General features: G+C 46.3%; 1 protein-coding gene across 2 annotated transcripts in view; it reads left to right on the forward strand.

Annotated features, from left to right (window-relative positions):
- Positions 1-17,191, forward strand: part of GALNT18 (polypeptide N-acetylgalactosaminyltransferase 18) — a 371,780-nt gene that overhangs the window by 344,637 nt on the left and 9,952 nt on the right. The window lies entirely within an intron of this gene.

A 17,191-nucleotide genomic window follows, 5' to 3' on the forward strand; every position in this document is an offset into this window, starting at 1 on the left:
GTTAATAACAGGAAGTGAGGGAGCCCATGGGGTTGTGGAGCCTCAGGGCTGCCTGGGGCTGTACATGGTGGACACTCCCAGGGAAGTTCAGGAGGGAACACCTGTATTCATGGGACTGAGTGGCAGGAGCTCCTGACTCCAGCCTCCCGGCAAGCTGCTTCTCCCCTGGTAAGGATGGAGGCTGCTGGGGGCACTGCAAGGAATTTTGGAAGCTGGCTATACCTTCATTCCAATCCTGGCGTCCAGTTACTCTCTCTGTAGAAAGGGTGCTGGTAAGGGGAGTCCCAGCTACATCATATTCCATGGGCATAGGGCACCTTTGACTGTGGTGTGGGTGTGCAGAGTTAGAGGACTGACAGAGACTCTTAGGTCCTAAATAAACGGTGAAGGTCAATACTGAGCTGCAAGTTCAAAACAAGGTCATGGACTTAGGAGCTAGTTAGAAAGCAGAACCAAGAGCCTCAACCAGGGCTGTGTGAACACAGGAAAGCAGATGGTGGAGAGGAGCCCAGGAAATAAATGGGAGCATTTCCGAGGGCAGGTGGAGGATGCAGGTGGCAACCCTGTGAGTCCCAGCTCGCTCTGCAAAGTGTCGGGGTTTCAATGAAAGGGAACTCATGCAAAGGACTCATGGCTCCTGCCCCTTCCTGTCTATGTAACCTTTGGCATGTGCTGTAAACTATAAAGTTCTGTCCCAATAGGAATAACAGCTAACATTCATATAGTACTTACTGTGTGTCAGGCATATATTAACTCATTTAATCCTCACCACAACCAGATGTGATAGGTACCACCTGACCTCACAGCTGAGGAAACTGAGTCACAGAGAAGTTAACGAACATGCCCAAGGTGCTCCTGTTGGTCATTAGTCATGAAATAGTTCCAATTCTTTCTTTTCAACACTGAAGTTATGTTGGAAGTGGCCATGTGGGAGAAGGCCAGAGGTCAGGGCTGAGGCTTGAGACACAGGGTGTTCGTCCTCCCACCTCCCTCTCTGTGGAAACACCAGATGCCCCAGCTGGGAGCTGCTGCTGACTCGACACTGTGCCTGGCAGAAGCCTTCATCACTTTCCTCTGCCAGATTTCCAGCTCAGGGGACAGAGGATGGGGCTACATTTCCCTCCTTTCCTCCAAGTTGAGAGGCAGAGGGAGGCCTGGGGTGTGTGGTGTGGGAGGACAGTTAGGTACGTGCCTGGTGAGGGATGGCTGCCGTTTCTCAAGATGGACTAGGTGCAAAATAGGCTTGTAGGTTGGAGACAGCAGCATCCTAAGTGCATATTCCGGACTCCGTGGAGGTGAGTGGGGCTGACTTTGCTGGGGTGAAATGGGCTTCATGCCTGAGACTGTCTTCAGGGTCTATGTGAGTCACAAGGGACCATTTTCTACTGCCCTCAGCCAGACCTGCGGGGCCTCTGGGTTCAGCTTGCCCTGCCCTCTGTGAATGGAACAGTGCAGGAAGTTGGTGGTGGTGCAGCTAGGGGTGGGCAGGGCTGGTGGCTTCTCAGAAGACAATGTGCTTAACTAGGAATGAATGTTAAGAACCTGGGAGCCTGGTCTCTTTGGAAGGAGTAAAGGGCATTCCAGGGAGAGGAAACAGCAGGTGTGAAAGTTGTGAGACATCAAAAGCAGGCCGTGCTCAGGGAGCTTCCAGGAGTCAGAGGGTGGCCAATCCTGGAGGGCACAGTGGGGAGTGGCCGAAGAGCCTAGAAGGGCAACTGGACCAGGCCTGGAGGCCACAGGACCTGGTGGATTTGGTTCTATGGGAGATGATGAGGATGTGCAACCCCAGGTCATGTTTAGGTCCAGGATTTTGAAAGCCTCCTCTGGCAGGGATTGTGAAGCTGGATTAGGAGAGATTCTAGAAAAGGAAAGAGGCAGGATGAAGAGTTAGCAGGAGGTTGAGATGCAGTTTGAAAGTTTAGCCATTTCTTCCTCCCTCTCCTCCATGACCCTGGGGTCTTCATGGCCTGCGTCCTCCCCCAAAATCTCCTCTCAGCACAGGCTCTAAGGCCAATCCTACGGGCTCAGCTTTGGTGATGTGGGCTGGAAATGTTGACAGGCACCACCAGGAGTCCTCTGATAGACAAGAGTACTGCTTCAGATTACTGCAGGAGGAGGATGAGCAGTGGCCTCTGGGCTGTCCTGGAATAGCCCCTGGAGGCCACAGCCCTGCCAGGCACTTGCAGCCCTGGGGACTTGGTATCATCCAGACATGGGTGTTCCTGAACTGAAGTAAGCATCAGCCCTCTTCAGACTCCTCTGCCTGTGAGCCTCAGCCTTTCTGCATTCAGCCTTATACAGTTTGATGTTAATAGCACAGCAAGCCCACCTCCAAGATGAGACATTGAGATGAAGTCACCCTCCAAGATCACATGGCCTGAGAGTGGTAGATTCACTGGCTGAATCTGAAGCCCAGGCTGCTTTGACATCCAAGACCTGCACCCAGACACTTCTACCCTCTTTCCAGCCCTCACAGAGTCCTTCCCACCCATGCTCTGAAGTCCCCACTGGAGTAACTCAGCCTCGTCTCCTGTGCACACCTAGATGCCTTGGGGCTGTGGCCAGCCCTCCCCATGCCTCCCATCTTGCCTGTCCATCCTGGCTATGGTAGAGAATGAAACACTGTTGTAAAATGGGCATTCTTGAGGCAAAGTCACCCCAAGTTCCAGCTCCCTCCTTCCCTTATCCCAGGGCATGGCTTGAAAAGGCAGCCCCACACAATTCCTGCTTAAACAGACATAAAAATCAACAAAGCAGGCATCTGTGGCACACAGCTCTTCAGTGACTGGGCAGTTTTCAGCCACTTTGGCATATGTCTAATTAAAACTCCCCAGAGTGCTTTGGCAACCATATCTTTGATCATTCTATAAAAGGAAACCGTTTGGAAATATTATTTTTTTTGAATTCCTAGTTTGCAGACCCAGAGCAGCCACTCTCACTTGCTATTTAATAATTAATATATGTGAAAGTTTTGCTTACTGAAAAATGATCAATATTTATCAAGTCAACTGGAATCTCTCCTCAGGACCTCATTGGTGAGGAGTTGCTGTTGACAAGACCTGAAGAAGCCAGGAGCCTCTTAAATGATTAAAGTCTTGTGCTTGGGCTAATTTTCTTGCAACAGGTTTTAATCTTTGCAAATTGCATTCAGATCCTACCAACTAGGATGTTCTGGTATAGAAGTTGGACTGAAAGGAGCTTTTACTGGGTGCATTTCAAATCTCCTTTCTCGTTTCACATTATGCACTATTTATTCTCCTGAGGACAACATTTAAGCTCCACAGACACTCGGACTGAATTAATTTTAAAATAATCTGGTGTGTTTTCCCAGGTTCTCCTACAAAGAAGATAGGCATTTGCATATCTTGGTGTTCCATCTCATACCCTGATTTTCTGCTTAACAAATAAAATACATTTCCTCTAACTCCCGCAAGCTCTTCTGAATTTGCAATACTTCAGGCTGAACCAGGACAGCATTAGATACTGACACTGAGAAACTGGATTTGATGAAAACATCTCTTGGCAACGCTGATATTCAGGGCTCTGATGAGCAATTTTCCAATGATGAACAGTCCTTCCTTTAGTTGTTCATCAAACATTTATTGAGCATGGGGGTTGGACAGGAGGAATGCAGATATAAATCAGACACAGCCTCTGCCCTCAAGGAGCTCATGGGCATGTAAACACAACAGAACCGAATAAGAACAGAAACCAAGGGGTGTGCTGTGTTCTGAGAGCCTGGGATGACCGACTTGGTCTGCAGAACTCAGAGATGGCTTCACGTAGGAGGCTTGTTTGATTTATATCTTAAAGGTTGCAGAGACAGTTTCCAAGCGTAGAAAGAACATCCCAAGTAGAAGCTCACTTGAGCAAAGGCATGAAACAGCCAAGCATATTTTAGGAGTGGGAATCCATTGTCTGGTGTGGGTAGAATTTGGAGTTTTTGATGGGGCAAGAAGGAGATAAGTCACGTAGAACAGATAATGGTAGTTGAAAGCCGTACCAAGAAGATGGACTTCACCTTAAAAGCAGAAGGAAAGAATGGGGAAGGTTCTTAAGTAGTAGATTTCCATGGTGGGGTGTGCAAAATCCCCCTGGCAGCTGAAAGCGGGGTGGATCAGAAGGAAAGAGGCTAGAAACAGGGAAGCCAGATAGGGAGGAGAATGTTCCATTGTTCCGGGAAGAGATGGGAGGACTTGGATGCCACAGGGGTGTGGGGACAGATAGCTATCAGGGAGGACTTTGGGAGACATTTCAGCAGGTTGTTGCACAGTGATGGTTTAATGATGGTGGTTGGGTGGTGGAGTGGTTCTTAATATAGGACCATTGCCAGCCCTGTGTTTGAGAACATTTGGTGGGCAGGCAGAATTGCCTCCTTCAAGCTACACACCCATCTCTAAACAGCCGTCGCCTCCCACATCAGCACATGAAAAAACTTCATTAATATTAAAAGTGGTAGTTGTTGCCTTCAGTGATTTTTCCCATTGGTGATTCCTCCAGGATTAAAAAACTTCCAAAACTACTGGGATGATAGGTTCATATGCATTAAGTATGTGTCTTTCAACCTTCTGAGAGTAGTCTCCATACTGAGATTTGGGGGATTCTGGGATTCAGTGATGGGTTTCTGTGAAAGAGGCATTTGGTCAATGACCCCTGGACCAGAGGAGGGAGAGGGAAGAGGCAGATATCAGGTCACTACAGAGAAGAACTTTGTGGCAGGATACTTGTCAAGCAAAGCAGAGGACTGGCTCTCGGTAGTAACAAGGCCACCTCTCCACCTGCAACTACCATTATTTCTTTGAATGGTTTATAATAGCCTAATGTTAGAGGGAGTCCTCTGTTCAAAGATGTTATTGAAGAGATTCTTGCTCTAGGAAGGCTATTGTCATGATGTGTTCCTCCAAGCTCCCACTTTCTGAAAGCCCATCTGTATGTTTGAACGCATGGTTAAAGAATTGAGGACTATTTAAGACCAGAAATAGCTCAGGAGGGTCAGTGTTCTACCTGCAGATATCTGAAGGGCTGCTGTGGGCAAGGGCTCAGCAGGCTTGTCCTGTGTAGCCCTGAGAGGACCAGCAGGGGGAAATCAGGAGCAATTTATTGAGCTGCTTTTTCATAGAGTTGTCGATGAGGCTGATGGCTTGGGCAGGTGGTGAGTTCAGGGGACCATCAGCAGGTTGTCAAAGGCTCTACAGCTCTCAATGGAGTTGGGCTGGGTGATTTTTAAGGGTGTATGGACTCTGAAATTCTGTAATTCTAAGCTCCTGAAGTTAGATGGCAAACCCTGAGAAGGGTTTTTTCCACCTAGAATTCTCACTGGGCCAGCCTGAATACAAAACATTACAAATTCGAGAATGATACTCTTAATCCTCTTAATCACACTTCATGGCATCATTTACCCATTATTTCAACCCATGTCCCTCTCTTCTTCCATCAGCTAACAGACTAGAGGGGAGGACTGTGTCTCACACTTCAGTATCTCCAGCACCTAATGAAAAGCCAGAGACAGAGGCAGCACCCAGCATGCTGTTGATCAAATGAAGGAGTCTTTTTTAAAAATTCACAAATCTTAACCAAAGGCCCTTTGTGTGCAAGGTCTTGAGCTAGGTTTGTGGGAGCCCCAAAGATGAACAAAATCCTACCCCAGTGATTGTCCTTGGATATATGCATGCTCACTGAAGAAAAAATAAAGTCATACTACAGTATTTCAAGAAAATTTCATGTTAATAGTCCAAGGCTCCTGCTTAGTTGGAAAATCCCCATTCCTGCAGTGAACACTTTTAGGTGGTAGCGCATTCCACGTGCAGACATGCATTGTGTAGAATTCTCAAACTTATGGCATAAACACACACTTCTTCCGACCACCTCAGATTTGGAGGAGGGAGGTGGAAATATTTTATAGTAAAACAGATACGCATATTGCATGAAGTGGAGTGCAAATTTAAATGAGTATTTTTTAAAACAGGAGGCTCTGATGAAATCTCAGGGTGTTCAGACTGTCTTTCATGTTGCCCTCATACTCTGGGTTCTTTGGCAGGAACGCTGGCAAGGCCCAGCTGGGAGTTCAAGGGCATGCAAGGCAGATGCCACACCCCAGCTCCCTGTGCTTGCTTCATTCTCAGAGCAGCACTGATGCATTTTCCAAGTGGGGAGCATTGCGGATAGCCACAGAGATGTCTGTTAATGCCAGGAAAGGAGAGATTTTCAAGACTAGATGAGACTGCCTGGAAGAGACTGAGCCCCTAGCCAAAGCTGCCTGTCAAGGGACAATTGGCTCGATATATGAGGTCTAATTTGATAATCTGATGCAAGATAAGTAACACATGCAAAGACGAATCTATTTGCAGAGCACATTTTCCAGAGAACACCACTAATTCTGCCAAAGAATCTCCCCATGCTGGAGGAGGAGGAGTCCTTGACTTTCTCCTGCTCCAATCCCCAAGTGCTGTCAGCAAGTCCAACTTGGAGAACCTTTTGTGTTGAAAAGAAGAGACAATAATCGAGTATTTCATTATGGCTCCTGAATAAATCAGCCTTTCATTTCCATGTCATATGAAGGGGCAAGTGTGGAACTGTCCAGTTTTGAGGGACCGACAAAGCTTCGTTTAGGCCTTGGATGTACTATTAGTTATTTTTGGTTTATGAAAGTCAGCACTTCCCTCCTCCCCCTCATCCCACAGATATCAGGGACCAGGACTAGGTGTGACGGCTCAGCTCCCCACTACCCAGACCTGGGTGAGATTTTAAAATGTATTGCTCAAACATTTATATGATGTTTACTATGTGCCCTGTACTACTCTGTTTTATAAATGTTACTTAATCCCTATGATAGTGCCATAAGGTACTTACTATAACTATCCCCAATTTTATAGAGGAGGAAACTGAGGCATGGAGAGATTAAGTAATTTGTCAAAAATCAGATCTGGGAATCCTGCCTCTGGGGTCCATGCTTTAAACCACCATACCATGGTCCCTTGTCCTGCCTCTGGAAAATCAGTGGATCACTGCAATGGGAGTTTGGGGCTGGGGCCTCCCTGCTGAACCGGTCACAAATATGTGTGAACTGGCTGGATCCCTACCTCTTCAGCAAGCTCCCTCCAGCCATCGTGCTGTCTCCATAAGCCCTCTCCGCCTGTGCTTTTGCACTTGATGTTCCTGTTACCCCACCTTCAGTCCAAGGGGCCCTTCACACAACAAGCCCCAGGCAGAATCTCACTCAAAGGTGAGACTAAGAAAGAGAACACCCAAGCACTTAAAAAAAACACGAAAGGCTTTACTAGTAAATCAGGTGCTGAGTATTCATAATACAAAAAGACCACTTAACTCTACCAAAAAAGGGACTTAATCTCAGGGTTTCTTTAACTAGCTGTAACGTCCCACACATGCTTTGAAGTATTTGATTACTAATCATAAACTACTTAACCTAGAAACTCCTGAGCTCACCATGCTTAAAGCCAAAGACCCACTGGGCGGCTTGCCCATGGAAAATTAATTAAAAAGGAAAGTGGAATGGGAATTCTGAAATAAGCAGAGAAGTCTTTGGAATCCACGAGTTAGTACACACAAGCATCCTTGTGAACTCCTTGATTGCAAAAGTAAGACCAGCCTGAGCTTAACCCAAATATTCCAGATGTTCTACCTCAGGGTGCAAGCGACCAGCTGGGCCCAACCCTTTCCTGAAAGGGGGTCATAGCTTGTGGTCTCAAAGTGTGGTCCCAGACCAACACCACCAATGCAACAGCACCTGGGAACTTTAAAAGACACATTTTCAGGCCTTATCTCCGACCTAGTGAATCAGAAGTGAGAGGGGCAGTGACCTATACTTTAACAAGCCCCCAGGCAACTCTAACTCTTACATTCCAGGAGGAACAGGCCAGTCTGGTGCTAGCTGTTCCACACGTAGGCACCACAGACACACACTTGGGAAACTGAGGCAGAGAAGTGCTTGGCTGTGTAATAACCTGGGATCTGCTCCTCGGTGCCCAAGAGGCTCATGGACTGTGGCTTCCACACGTCCCAGTCTACACATAGTTCTCTATGTTGAGACACAAATTGAGTGCCCCAGCATGCTCTGTCTCCTTTTGTAATTGAGGAAACTGAAGCCCAGAGTGGCTCAGCCATTTTCCTGGGGTCACATGGCCAAGGCAAGGCACAGAGTCCTAGGTTCGTTGCTTCTGCTCATGCCTTTCCAGTTCCTATTCCTGAGAGGCCCAGGAGGAGAAGGAATTAGGCTGGGAGGTGGGAACCTGGCTGTAGGAATTATTATCAGCCTTCTAAATACTATACATTCAACTTTTGATTTTTTTTTTTTTTTTTTAGCTGCCGTTTCCATATTTAATTTGGTTTTCATTCCAATTAAGTTCTCTGTGTGCTATGGCTTCTCTCCTGCCAGGTTTAATTGCCCTTATTTAAATTCTTTAATTAAAAGTATTGTGTGTTTCCAGATTATGTAGTTGTAGTATTACACAAATAATGTAGATGACAGGGCTGGTGAACCAAGTGACTGTGCCCTCCACAGAGGGAGGGGCCAGCCCAGGTCTCTGCATGAAGCCCCAGCCTAAGGCCATGAGACTGGCCCAGAGGATGCAGGTTGGACCCTGGGAGTGAGGACAGAAGTTGGCTAACAAGTGTCCCTTCCTTCCTTCCTGCAATGCTGTGCCCAACACAGCACTACCCAGAGTGACCTGGTTAACCTGTCAGTCAGGTTCTGCAATGGCTGGCCCTGTCGTTCAGATTAAAAGCCAAAGTCTTGCTTGTAATTCCAGCACTTTGGGAGGCTGAGGCAGGCAGATCACCTGAGGTCAGGAGTTTGAGACCAGCCTGGCCAACATGGCAAAACCTCATCCCTCCTAAAACTACAAATATTAGCCAGGCGTGATGGTGCATGCCTGTAATCCCAGCTACTTAGGAGGCTGAGGTGGGAGAATCACTTGTACCTGGGAGGCAGAGGTTGCACTGAGGCAAGATCCTGCCACTACACTCCAGCCTGTGTGACAGAGTGAGACTCCATCTCAAGAAAAAAATAAAAAGCCAAAGTCTGTTCAGTGGCCACAAGGCCCTACCCACTTACCCTCACCTCTTGGACCTCATCTCCTCCCGCTAACCCCAAGCTTCGGGCCCATGACTCCCTGACCTCTGCCCTGGGCCACCTCCTCCCTTCCTCTTTGTCCTTGCTGAGATCTCAATTTTGATTGAGGATTTCCCTGGCCATCTCTTACAATTGCCGTCTGCCTCCAGCTCACCACCACCCCTGAGCCTCTTTCCCTGTCTACATTTTTATATACAACCTTATCACTTTCTCACATACTTTGGAACTTATTTTTCTGCTTTCCCTCCTAGAATATAGTCTCTACAAAGCAACGATCTTTTTCTGTTTAGTCACTGATATATCTCAGCGGCCTAGAATGGTAGGCACCCATTAAATATTTGCTGAATGGAAGGATTAATGAATAGTGTCTCTGCAGAGGGCCCTCGGAGGAAACAGACCTAATTTTGAAGCTTGCTGAGGTGACCCTTCACCCTAGGCATTAGGGCACCACCAGCTCCCTCAGTCTAGTTCACCACCACTGTGATAGGCAGGGGCTGGGGCTGGCCACCATCCTAGTGAGGAACGTGAAGGGGGCAGACCCTCCTGGGTTCCCAGCCTGGCAGTACTTACTACTCATTTACTGACCATGTGACCCTGGACAAGTCTTCCAGCCTCTCTGAGCCTCAGTCTCCAAGCCTGTAAAATGGGGATAATTATTCTGCCTCTCAGGGCTTTTGTCAGGAAGACCTGAAATTAGGCATGTAAAGCATTTGGCACAGTACTAAACAAATGGTAAATAAGTGATAGTTGTTATTCCTCTCATCTCAGCTGCAGAACCCACAGGCAGAAGTAGTTAGTAAAACACGAGGCTGCTCCCACGGTGCTGAACTTCCCAGGAAGGCACTGAATGTGGGAAAGGAAGGCTTCTTTGCAATATTTGTGAATTAAATTTTCCGAGAAAAGAAGAAGAAAGAGTTTGTTCAGTGAAAGAGGCTGAGGTCAAGAAGGGGGACAGGAGGAAGACAGTGCTGGTGGCCAGTGCTATCTCCAGCATCAAAGGGAGGCCTGGCTCCTCTCTCCATACCCCAGATGTGTTCCAGGGAGCAGGTCAGGGCTCTGCTCAGCGATGCCCCACCATGGCCTTACTACCTATTCTAGAGGACCCTCCTCTCCTGGCCTCATACTCCACTCCCCTGACAGGCTCAGATATTCTCATGGAGGTTGTGTCCCATCCACTCGCCTCCCCCAACCCAACTCTTGGCCGTGATCCATCCCTCCCACATCCCTTCAGGCAGCCACTTTGGCTGCCTCTGGCACAGGGTCACCGCACTTCTAGTCTCTAGGGTGCTGAGGCTGTGATTGGGCCGGGGCCGGGCCTGGGAAATGTCAGATGGGAGTCTCTGAAGGACGCTTTGTCTCAGAGACCTCTGTTTCTGCTTCCCTCTCTGGGACTTGGCAAGGTGCCCCTTGGAAGGCAAGCATAGAAGGGGCCGTGGTGTCTTCTGTGTGGGACGTGTTTCTCCAAGAGTCAGTGCTCGAGGGTCTGCACAGCACCTCGCTGTTGGCAAGGCCTGGGCCGGCCCCAAGGATGAGCTGAGCAGCCAGAATCTTCAGCGGCGTGGGCAGCGGCACTTGGGCCGGGCCCCTGTTTGCTGTGCGCTTTGGTCATAGCCCCCACCCTGATCCACTGATCTGTATGTTTTAGAGCTGATAACGGGATTTCCTATCAGTCCTCTGTTCATCCTTCCAGGAATCAGGACAGAAATGACCATCTGGCCCTGCAGACAATGAAACCAGAAGGGGGGAGAGGGTTGCCCAGGCCACACAGCTGACCACCAGGAAAGCGGCTGTGTCCTCAGCATCCTAGCTCAGCACTCTTCCCTTTCTGCCTGGCTCCGGAAACACCAACAGTTCTTGCAAATTAGAGAGAGTGGCTGGTTTGGGTTCCCTGCCTGCGTGCTGCTCCCAGCATGGCGGGGAAGACAGACCACTGGGCTGGCAGGACTGTGGCGGGGCCGGGGAACTAGCCACAGATCTGTTCAAGAAGCATCAGCGACACAGCCCAGCCTGGGTGTGGGCAGCAGATATGCCCAGGCCACAGAGTTTTACACAGAAGCTAAGGAAATGTGGGCCATGGAGCAATGGCCTGGCCTTGCTTGGAGCAAGTGGTATAGGGATGCCTCTGGGCCTAAAAGTCTAACCTTTAAGGGACAGGATGGGCACTCAAGGTAGACTGAGGTTTGAGAGGACAACTCGAGGCTGTGCTTCACACCCATCAGGAGCACCATGTGTCCCCAGTGTGCCAACTCCTTGGCTAAGCTGAAGGGGTCTCTTGTCCAGTGTAAATGAGGCAGTGACCTTGGGCGCTGTGGTCAGTCCTGAGGGACAGAAATTAACCAGAGCTTGTTCAAAGGAGGGCAACCAGTTTGGAAAATTATACAAAATTGTCCCGCCAGGAACTGGGAAAGTTAAACCTGGAAATGCAGAGAACTGGGAGACGCAGGCCTCCCTTCCCCTGCCAGAAGGGAAGGTATAGAGGAACAGCCGCTGGGGAAGCCTCAGGGGAGTTCTGCCACTCCTGGGGGATGCCAAGACAAGGATTTTAGCTCTGGGAGGGGCAGGCTCCAAGGGTGAGCAGCTAGGGGAAGACTGCGTATTCCGGAAGGCTTAGATCCTTCTCCCTGGAGGACCAAGCAGAGCTGAAGGGCCCCATGGCCCAAGTCCAGAGGCCATTCAGCACGTGAGAGCGAGAGGCTGGCCTTCGAGGTCTCTTTCAGCATGGGGATTCCAGGGCCCTTTCTAGGCTTGTCCAAGGGCCCCTTTCAGAGGCCGAGCCTGCAGGTTTCTCCCTGGCAACGGGTGGGCCCCAACAGCTGCTGTTGCAGTTTCCCATTTATTATTTGGTCTCTGTGCTGTTGAGTATACTGAATCACTGCTGTCCCCAGGGAAGGCCCCTGGGGTGTGGGGCACAGTGGGTGGGACCTTGCTTTATTCTGTGAAAGCTTCTGAATAGGTTTGTGTGATCGGCTGGGCCATCTCCCCAACACAGGAAGTCTTCGGGAATCCCATATCCCCTCCCAACACACACAAACACAGTCCCCGCCACGCCCCCACCCACCCCCACCCCCACCCCCGGCTTCTCAGTCGCTGCCTCCTTCCCCTGTGACTCAAGTCCCTTTTCAGGGAGCTGGATTTGTTTGATTTTTTAATTGAACAACATGGATACATACAGAAACATGTATAAAATACATAGTTTCAACTCCATGGTTAAAAATAAAGCAAATCCCTAGGTTTCCATCACCCACCTCAGGAAATAGGACTCTGCCAACAACACCCTTGTGAGTTCCTGCCTATCACCTTCCCACTTCCTTTGCCCCAGAGCTGACCACCATCCTGACTTTCACATCATGGCTTTGCCTGTTTGGAAAGTTTATATAAATAGAATAATGTCTGTATTTTGTCTGGCTTCTTCTGCTCAACATTGCATTGGTGAGATTTATCCTTATCGAGTATAGCTATAGTTTGTTTTTATTGCTATATAGGATTCCATCATATGAATATGCCATGAGTTGTATGTCCGCTGTACTATTCATGGGCGTTTGAGTTGTCTCCAGGTTAGTTTTATAAATCGTGTTCTAGAAAGCATTCATGCGCATGTCTTTGGAGTAAACGTTTCTGACAGAAGTGTTGGGTCATAGGGTTATATATGTTAACTATAGTAGGTACTGCCCATTTCAACAGTTGTAAGTACTGAATTTTTTTTTAGTCTTAAATTGTTTAAAAAAAAATTTAATTCTTTTTTTTTAATTATACTTTAAGTTCTAGGGTACATGTGCATAACGTGCAGGTTTGTTACATATGTATACATGTGCCATGTTGGTGTGCTGCACCCATCAACTCGTCAGAACCCATCAATTCATCATTTATATCAGGTATAACTCCCCAATGCAATCCCTCCCCCCTCCCCCCTCCCCATGATAGGCCCCAGTGTGTGATGTTCCCCTTCCCGAGTCCAAGTGAGCTCATTGTTCAGTTCCCACCTATGAGTGAGAACATGCGGTGTTTGGTTTTCTCTTCTTGTGATAGTTTGCTAAGAATGATGGTTTCCAGCTGCATCCATGTCCCTACAAAGGACGCAAACTCATCCTTTTTTATGGCTGCATAGTATTCCATGGTGTATATGTGCCACATTTTCTTAATCCAGTCTGTCACTGATGGACATTTGGGTTGATTCCAAGTCTTTGCTATTGTGAATAGTGCCGCAATAAACATACGTGTGCATGTGTCTTTGTAGTAGCATAATTTATAATCCTTTGGGTATATACACAGTAGTGGGATGGCTGGGTCATATGGTACATCTAGTTCTAGATCCTTGAGGAATCGCCATACTGTTTTCCATAATGGTTGAACTAGTTTACAATCCCACCAACAGTGTAAAAGTGTTCCTATTTCTCCACATCCTCTCCAACACCTGTTGTTTCCTGATTTTTTAATGATTGCCATTCTAACTGGTGTGAGATGGTATCTCATTGTGGTTTTGATTTGCATTTCTCTGATGGCCAGTGATGATGAGCATTTTTTCATGTGTCTGTTGGCTGTATGAATGTCTTCTTTTGAGAAATGTCTGTTCATATCCTTTCCCCACTTTTGGATGGGGTTGTTTGTTTTTTTCTTGTATATTTGTTTGAGTTCTTTGTAGATTCTGGAAATTAGCCCTTTGTCAGATGAGTAGATTGCAAAAATTTTCTCCCATTCTGTAGGTTGCCTGTTCACTCTGATGGCAGTTTCTTTTGCTGTGCAGAAGCTCTTTAGTTTAATGAGATCCCATTTGTCAATTTTGGCTTTTGCTGCCGTTGCTTTTGGTGTTTTAGACATGAAGTCCTTGCCCATGCCTATGTCCTGAATGGTACTACCTAGATTTTCTTCTAGGGTTTTTATGGTATTAGGTCTAACATTTAAGTCTCTAATCCATCTTGAATTAATCTTCGTATAAGGAGTAAGGAAAGGATCCAGTTTCAGCTTTCTCCTTATGGCTAGCCAATTTTCCCAGCACCATTTATTAAATAGGGAATCCTTTCCCCATTTCTTGTTTCTCTCAGGTTTGTCAAAGATCAGATGGTTGTAGATGTGTGGCATTATTTCTGAGGGCTCCGTTCTGTTCCATTGGTCTATATCTCTGTTTTGGTACCAGTACCATGCTGTTTTGGTTACTGTAGCCTTGTAGTATAGTTTGAAGTCAGGTAGCGTGACGCCTCCGGCTTTGTCCTTTTGACTTAGGATTGTCTTGGCAATACGGGCTCTCTTTTGGTTCCATATGAACTTTAAAGCAGTTTTTTCCAACTCGGTGAAGAAACTCATTGGTAGCTTGATGGGGATGGCATTGAATCTATAAATTACCTTGGGCAGTATGGCCATTTTCACAATATTGATTCTGCCTATCCATGAGCATGGTATGTTCTTCCATTTGTTTGTGTCCTCTTTGATTTCACTGAGCAGTGGTTTGTAGTTCTCCTTGAAGAGGTCCTTTACATCCCTTGTAAGTTGGATTCCTAGGTATTTTATTCTCTTTGAAGCAATTGTGAATGGAAGTTCATTCCTGATTTGGCTCTCTGCTTGTCTGTTACTGGTGTATAAGAATGCTTGTGATTTTTGCACATTAATTTTGTATCCTGAGACTTTGCTGAAGTTGCTTATCAGCTTAAGAAGATTTTGGGCTGAGACGATGGGGTTTTCTAAATACACAATCATGTCATCTGCAAACAGGGACAATTTGACTTCTTCTTTTCCTAACTGAATACCCTTGATTTCTTTCTCTTGCCTGATTGCCCTAGCCAGAACTTCCAACACTATGTTGAATAGGAGTGGTGAGAGAGGGCATCCCTGTCTTGTGCCAGTTTTCAAAGGGAACTTTTCCAGTTTTTGCCCATTCAGTATGATATTAGCTGTGGGTTTGTCATAAATAGCTCTTATTATTTTGAGGTACGTTCCATCAATACCGAATTTGTTGAGCGTTTTTAGCATGAAGGGCTGTTGAATTTTGTCAAAAGCCTTTTCTGCATCTATTGAGATAATCATGTGGTTCTTCTCTTTGGTTCTGTTTATATGCTGGATTACGTTTATTGATTTGTGAATGTTGAATCAGCCTTGCATCCCAGGGATGAAGCCCACTTGATCATGGTGGATAAGCTTTTTGATGTGCTGCTGAATCCGGTTTGCCAGGATTTTATTGAGGATTTTTGCATCGATGTTCATCAGGGAGATTGGTCTAAAATTCTCTTTTTTGTGTGTGTCTCTGCCAGGCTTTGGTATCAGGATGATGTTGGCCTCATAAAATGAGTTAGGGAGGATTCCCTCTTTTTCTATTGATTGGAATAGTTTCAGAAGGAATGGTACCAGCTCCTCCTTGTACCTCTGGTAGAATTCAGCTGTGAATCCATCTGGTCCTGGGCTTTTTTTGGTGGGCAGGCTATTAATTGTTGCCTCAATTTCAGAGGCTGCTATTGGTCTATTCAGGGATTCAACTTCTTCCTGGTTTAGTCTTGGAAGAGTGTACGCGTCCAGGAAATTATCCATTTCTTCTAGATTTTCTAGTTGATTTGCGTAGAGGTGTTTATAGTATTCTCTGATGGTAGTTTGTATTTCTGTGGGGTCGGTGGTGATATCCCCTTTATCATTTTTAATTGCGTCTATTTGATTCCTCTCTCTTTTCTTCTTTATTAGCCTTGCTAGCGGTCTGTCAATTTTGTTGATCTTTTCAAAAAACCAACTCCTGGATTCATTGATTTTTTGGAGGGTTTTTTGTGTCTCTATCTCCTTCAGTTCTGCTCTGATCTTAGTTATTTCTTGCTTTCTGCTAGCTTTTGAATGTGTTTGCTCTTGCCTCTCTAGTTCGTTTAATTGTGATGTTAGAGTGTCAATTTTAGATCTTTCCTGCTTTCTCTTGTGGGTATTTAGTGCTATAAATTTCCCTCTACACACTGCTTTAAATGTGTCCCAGAGATTCTGGTATGTTGTGTCTTTGTTCTTACTGGTTTCAAAGAACATCTTTATTTCTGCTTTCATTTCGTTATGTACCCAGTAGTCATTCAGGAGCAGGTTGTTCAGTTTCCATGTAGTTGAGCGGTTTTGATTGAATTTCTGAGTCCTGAGTTCTAGTTTGATTGCACTGTGGTCAGAGAGAGAGTTTGATATAATTTCTGTTCTTTTACATTTGCTGAGGAGTGCTTTACTTCCAATTATGTGGTCAATTTTGGAATAAGTGCGATGTGGTGCTGAGAAGAATGTATATTCTGTTGATTTGGGGTGGAGAGTTCTATAGATGTCTATTAGGTCCGCTTGGTGCAGAGATGAGTTCAATTCCTGGATATCCTTGTTAACTTTCTGTCTCATTGATCTGTCTAATGTTGACAGTGGAGTGTTAAAGTCTCCCATTATTATTGTATGGGAGTCTAAGTCTCTTTGTAAGTCTCTAAGGACTTGCTTTATGAATCTGGGTGCTCCTGTATTGGGTGCATATATATTTAGGATAGTTAGCTCTTCCTGTTGAATTGATCTCTTTACCATTATGTAGTGGCCTTCTTTGTCTCTTTTGATCTTTGATGGTTTAAAGTCTGTTTTATCAGAGACTAGGATTGCAACCCCTGCTTTTTTTTGTTCTCCGTCTGCTTGGTAGATCTTCCTCCATCCCTTTATTTTGAGCCTATGTATGTCTCTGCATGTGAGATGGGTCTCCTGAATACAGCAGACTGATGGGTCTTGACTCTTTATCCAGTTTGCCAGTCTGTGTCTTTTAATTGCAGCATTTAGTCCATTTACATTTAAGGTTAATATTGTTATGTGTGAACTTGATCCTGCCATTATGATATTAACTGGTTATTTTGCTCATTAGTTGATGCAGTTTCTTCCTAGCCTCGATGGTCTTTACATTTTGGCATGTTTTTGCAATGGCTGGTACCGGTTGTTCCTTTCCATATTTAGGGCTTCCTTCAGGGTCTCTTGTAAGGCAGGCCTGGTGGTGACAAAATCTCTAAGCATTTGCTTATCTGTAAAGAATTTTATTTCTCCTTCACTTATGAAACTTAGTTTGGCTGGATATGAAATTCTGGGTTTAAAATTCTTTTCTTTAAGAACGTTGAATATTGGCCCCCACTCTCTTCTGGCTTG

The sequence above is a fragment of the Piliocolobus tephrosceles genome, chromosome 13 (assembly GCF_002776525.5).
Source record: "Piliocolobus tephrosceles isolate RC106 chromosome 13, ASM277652v3, whole genome shotgun sequence".
NCBI classification, from domain to species: Eukaryota; Metazoa; Chordata; class Mammalia; order Primates; family Cercopithecidae; genus Piliocolobus; species Piliocolobus tephrosceles.